At 42.1% G+C, this 5822-nt stretch overlaps 1 non-coding gene across 1 annotated transcript; it reads left to right on the top strand.

The window, feature by feature from the left end:
* The first annotated feature begins 5409 nt into the window (after positions 1 to 5409).
* LOC115871716 lies at positions 5410 to 5581 on the top strand. The gene has a single exon (XR_004047437.1). It is a non-coding gene; the product is annotated as a U1 spliceosomal RNA (small nuclear RNA).
* Positions 5582 to 5822: the final 241 nt, after the last annotated feature.

The following is a 5822-nucleotide window of genomic DNA, read 5'->3' as shown; positions in this document are numbered from 1 at the left end:
ACATTTTATTTCTACTTGAGCCCTTGGTATCAGCTCCTAATTTTTTTTCCTCCCTCCCTGACCCTCCCTCCCTCATGAACCCTTGATCATTTATAAATTATTATTTTTCCATGTCTTTCACCTGCTGCTATCTTCCTTCACCCACTTTTCTGTTGTCTGTCCCCCTATAGTTGAATTTTTAAAGTAGCTCATTACACCTGGGTTATATGAGCTATTTCATGAGCCATACTTTTAGCTGTTAGCTAAAAGGTGACCTGAGATAGTTAAGGTTTATTGAGCCAACCTGGCCGATAAACGTGGGATTAATTGAAAGGTGGAGCGATAAATGGCTTGGTGAGCCTTGCCTCTCTAGTTCTCAGGTCTCTTGCTTTCTGATGGTTGGGCCAGGGTGCAGCTGCCTTAGCCAGTTCCCTGCTTCAGCTTGCAAGGCTCACGACCTGCAAGACATCCCTGAGGAGAAGCCACATGGATCTACCCTGATGCAGCCGTGGGTGCTGGAGCAGCTGTGTGGAAACCCCTGCCAGCGTTGAGATACTTACACATTCACTGACTCGGCTTTCCTCCTGCAGTCAGTGTCATAGTGTGTCTTTTGTGAGATGGAGGAGGACCTTGTGGATTGGTGTGGGACACATGGGTTAATGTTGGGCTTGTGGGCTTGGGCAGCAGTGGGTTGGGATATTTTCTTGATGCGTACTTACCTTTTATATAAAATTTTCTGTGGACTTGTTTCCCTAGTTTACCCATACGGACACATGACTTCAAGGGATAATTTTGGTTTAAGATTTAAAAGAGCGTCTCAGCAAATCCATCTAGCGCCAACCTGTCTGATAAATCAGGACTTTTGAAGAATTTGGGTTATGTGCCTGTTTTCACCTGTTCTATCACAGTCCAGCTGTTGTGTCCCTGATCAAAATGATCAGAGGTGGTGGTCAGGTACCATCTAGCTCTGTTCTCAGAATGAAGAAGGCTGTGGCTCGTGTAGACTGTTAGTGCTGCTGTTGCTGTTGGGCAACAGGCAGCCCGTTGTGACTCGCAGTGACTCAGTGCACAACAGGAAGAAACCCTGCCCCTGCTGGACCCCCTCACAATCAGACTTAGACGTCAGCCTGTTGCTGGAGCCACGGTGTCATCTCCTTGATGGTCTTCCTCTTTTCACTTACCTTCTGCTTTATCAAGTATGAAAAATGAAAAGACATGGATGTTTTCCATGAGCTTTTTGAAGACCCCTTTTATATACCAATATGTTCATTCCTGTACACGTATGCTGATCTACATATTTGTGTGACCAAATATTTCTGGTGCTTGTACTAATTTAATTTAAAACGATTAAGTCTGAGAAGATAGAGCCTAGAGAATCTCATGTAAACACCCAGCTTCATCAACAGACAACTAAATAACCAAGTCTCAAGCACTTAGCAACTTTTCCCCTTCGCGATACAAACTTCAAAAAGTGACGAGAATGTGAGAGGCAATAGGAACAGCACAGAACTTGCCAAGAGTAGAGTCGTGACCCACGGCAGCCTGGCTCTTTCAATTGCCCGATTTTCCTCTTTATCGGCGTACTTTCTAGTCAGTGTTTCAGGCTTATAAGGATGGGTGGAACAAACAGTGTGCGGATTTCAGTACTTTTAGGTCTCTTAGGGAGACCATAGAATTTGTCGTCCAAGCCTAGGCATAAACGAGGATGAATGGAGGCACAAAAATAATTAGTCTTAAAATAATAATGATAATTAGTGTTCACCGACCTGCAGTTGGAGCAACCAAGACTGCCCTGAGCAAATCAGGACACTGGTCACCTTGAGACAGGAGAGAAAATGAATTCAATGTTTTTTCTCTCTACTCTTTTTTTTTAAATCATTTTATTGGGGGCTCTGACAGCTCCTATAATAATCCACACATCCATTGTGTCCAGCACATTTGTACACGTGTTGCCATCATCCTTTACAAAACATACTCTTCCTACTTGAACCCTTGGTATCAGCTCCTCATTTTTATCCTCCCTCCTCCACCCTCCCACCCTCAAGAATCCTTGAAAAATTATAAATTATTATTTTCATATGTTACACTGTCTGCTGTCTCCCTTCACCCATGTTTCTGTTGTTCATCACCCTGGATGGGTGGTGTTATACGTTGATCATTGGGATCGGTTCCCCCTCCCCCACTTCCCCTTCCTCCTGGTATTGCTACTCCCATTATTGTTCCTGAGGGGTTTATCTGTCCTGGATTCTGTGTGTCGAGAGCTCCTATCTGCACCAGTGTACATGCTCTTGTCTAGCTGGATTTGTAAGGTAGAACTGGGGTCATGATAGTAGCGGGGAAGGAAACATTAAGGAACTAGAGGAATGTTCTATGTTTTGTCAGTGCTGTACTGCACCCTGGCTGGCTTGCCCCTTTCTTGTGACCCTTCTGTGAGGGGATGTCCAATTGTCTAAAGATCATGATCACACATGTTGGTGTGCTTCTTCCACGTGGGCTTTGTTGCTCCCCAGCTAGATGGTCGCTTGTTTATCTTGAAGCCTTTAAGACTCCAGATGCTATATCTTTTAGGAGCCGGGCACCATCAGCTTTCTTCACCACGTTTGTTTATGCACCCATTTTGCCCACAGTGATCGTGTTGGGAAGGTGAATATCCTAGAATTCCAGGCTGTTAGAACAAAGTGTTCTTCCATTGTCGCTCTTCTCATTTTTACTGTCTTTTTCTAAAAAAACATTTTTTTACTGTGTCTTTTAACAGTGGGAAATCCTGCAGCCTTCTCCCTTGTCCATTACTCCCCAAACTTGCCAGATCTTTCTGCTTCGCCTATCTTAGTCTACTTCTAAGACTTTGTACCGAAGTCTAACCAATCTTACCAGTTGGTTCCTGCCTCCCTTTATTATAAGGACATATAATGTACAATGTCACATTAATTGCTTCCTTATTTGTTGTAAGTCACAATCGTTGCTTATTTAAAGCAAAATAAGACCGAGAAACAAAATAACAAAAATTTAGCTCATATATAAACCTTTCCGGAAATTTCCTAATAATCAGATTTTCTGATTGCCTCAAGTTGTGTAAGTGTCACCCTCTAGAGGCCGTCTTACACCATGAGTTGGAATGGACTTGAAGGGAGCAGGGTTTGGTGTTGTCTACTAGCTGTTAGCTTGTTCGGTGCGATCCCGTCGGTCCCTAAGCATACGACCCAATGCACAACAGGATGAAGCACTGTCCGGTCCTGTGCCATGCCCACAATCATTGTTCTGTTTTTCTTTTTAAATAGTATTATTAATCATTTTTTTGGAGGGCTCTTACAAATCTTATAACAATCCATCATTCAACAATATCAAGCACACTTGTACATCTGCTGTCATGACTATTTCCAAAACAACGTCTTTCTACTTGAGCCCTTGGAATCAGCTCCTCTTCTTTTCTCCCCCCTTCCCCTCTCCTCCCCCTCGTGAATCCTTGATCAATTACATATTATTATTGTTATTCTGTGTCTTACACTGTCCATTGTCTTCCTTCACCCACCTCTCTGCTATTTGTCCCCCGGGGGCGGGGTGGGTGGGGTCATTGTTATGTCTGAGACTTTGCTTGCAGCCACAATGTCAGTTCACCTCCTTGGTGCTCTTCTTTGTCACTGACCTTCAACTTGACCAAGCATGATGTCCTTTTCCAGGGACTGATCTCTCCTGATGGCATGCCCACAGGCTGTACTTGGGTCAGGCACACTTTAGTCCTCAAAATGATATTATTGCAACACTTGAAGAGGTCTGGTGCAGCAGATTTGCCCAATGTAATATGTTGTTTGATTTCTTAGCTGCTGCTGCCATGAGCATTGATTGTGGATCCTAGCAAAATGAAAACCCTGACGTCAAACTTTTCTCCATTTATCATTTCTCCATTTATCATGCTGTGCAGCTTGCTAAGGGTTGGGTTTTCTTTTTTTTTTTTTTAACATTTTATTAGGGGCTCATACAACTGTTATCCCAATCCATACACACAGGGTTGGGTTTTCTTAAGTTGAGCTGGGAACCATAAATAAAGCTACTGTCCTTGATCTTCACAAGCAAAATACAAGCAAGGTTGTGTCAAATGCTAATTGCAGGTTACTAATAAGCCTTCCCTCAATCTTGATGCCTTGTTGTTCTTCATTTCTACGTACTGAACGCAACTTTATAAATGTTCTTGTCACTTCATATTTACATTCCCATTTACATTTCATATTTGAATCTTCTTTCTAGTCACTTGAGTTCATAAAGAACTAGATCTCTTATTCTTTGACCCCTGCCTGCCTGGGGTAGTGTTCGGTAAGCAGAAACTTCCTTACTATTCTTACTGGCTAACAAATCTTTTGATAGCCACAAAATATTAAGAACTTTTCATTCCTTTGCATAAATACAGAGCTCCTTACTTTTCCATGCCCTAAGTTGAAACACCAGTGACTTGTGAAAACATGATTAAAACTACACAACCTGAAATGCTATTCAAATGAGAAGGAACCAGGATGGCACAATGGTTCACCCTTTCATCACCAAATCATGTTTTGTTTTATAAGGTTTTGTAGATGGAATGCTTTTTCACTAAGGGAATGCATGCAAAATCATTGAGTGCTTTTAAACTTTTGCTCAGTATGATGGATTTGGGGGAAAATTATGTGGAATGTACCATGTCACCCAGTAACCATCAATACAGCAATCTGTCACCAATGAACTTCTGTTTTTCACAGTCACACAAGTCCCTGTTGGGGTCAGTAACTGCTGTGGAAGGGAAGTGGGGCAGGACGACTTCCGAAGAGACTCCAGAAGTAGAAAATGTAAGTGGTGCTACATGTAACCTTTGGTAAACTAGAAAACACTCAGTAGGTTTCCAAGACTGTAACTGTTTACTGGAGTAGAAAGCCCACAGCTTTCTCCCATAGAGCTGCTGGTGGTTTTGAACTGCCGACCATACAGATCACAGACTGACACATAACCATGATACCACAGGTTATGAAATTCAGCCTTTGACTACTTACTGAAACGTTGGCCATATGAAATCAAACAGCTGTTCCGCTGGGGAAAGGCCTGGCAATCTGTTTCTGTAGATTACAATCAAGAAAACCTTAGAGAGCCCTCTGTTCTATCATGAGTTGGAATTGATTGGATGGCACTCAACAATAGCATTCTAATGAGCATGTCCGAAGACTCTACTGAAATATGTTAATTTGTCTTATCAAAACATTCTTTCAGCTTAAAACATGTTGGCTACAGAACAATCACCTCTCATAAAGGAGGAACTACAACACCATTTGAGGTGGCTTCATCTGTGTGAAGATGTAATTGCCTTAAACTGTTACAGTTCTCTTGGAAACAACAGTCACAACAAGTTCAAGAGTCTCTTTTTCTGTGATAATTTTTATGAAGAAAAAAATGTGTTGAAAATTACACCATATACTTACCTGGCAGGGGAGATACCATGATACCATGATCACGAAGGTGGTTTTCCCAGGGCGAGGCTCATCCATTGCACTCCAGGTGTGCTGACCCCTGCGATTTCCTCAAATGTGGGAAACTCGACCGCATAACTTTTGGTAGTGGGGGACTGCGTTCATGCTATCCCCTAGAAAGAAAGAAAGAGAGAGAGAGAGAGAGAGAGAAAGAAAGAAAGAAAGAAAGAAGAAAGAAAATTATACCATATAGAACAGTCATGAGTATACCAAGATACAACATGGTCTACAGTGCACTGTAGGAAGCATTGTTAGGTCTGAAAAACACCTAACATAATAAGTAGGGAATCAAGAATTAGTAGCTAGTTTTATCTTTGAGGGAAGATATTTCCTATAGTACTGTCTGAGTTTATTCGT

This window comes from Echinops telfairi, unplaced genomic scaffold (genome assembly GCF_000313985.2).
Source record: "Echinops telfairi isolate 266 unplaced genomic scaffold, ASM31398v2 ScPeMD7_7400;HRSCAF=8409, whole genome shotgun sequence".
NCBI lineage: Eukaryota > Metazoa > Chordata > Mammalia > Afrosoricida > Tenrecidae > Echinops > Echinops telfairi.
The sequence above is the reverse complement of the archived record's forward strand: the minus strand, read 5'-3'. Positions and strand labels throughout refer to the sequence as shown.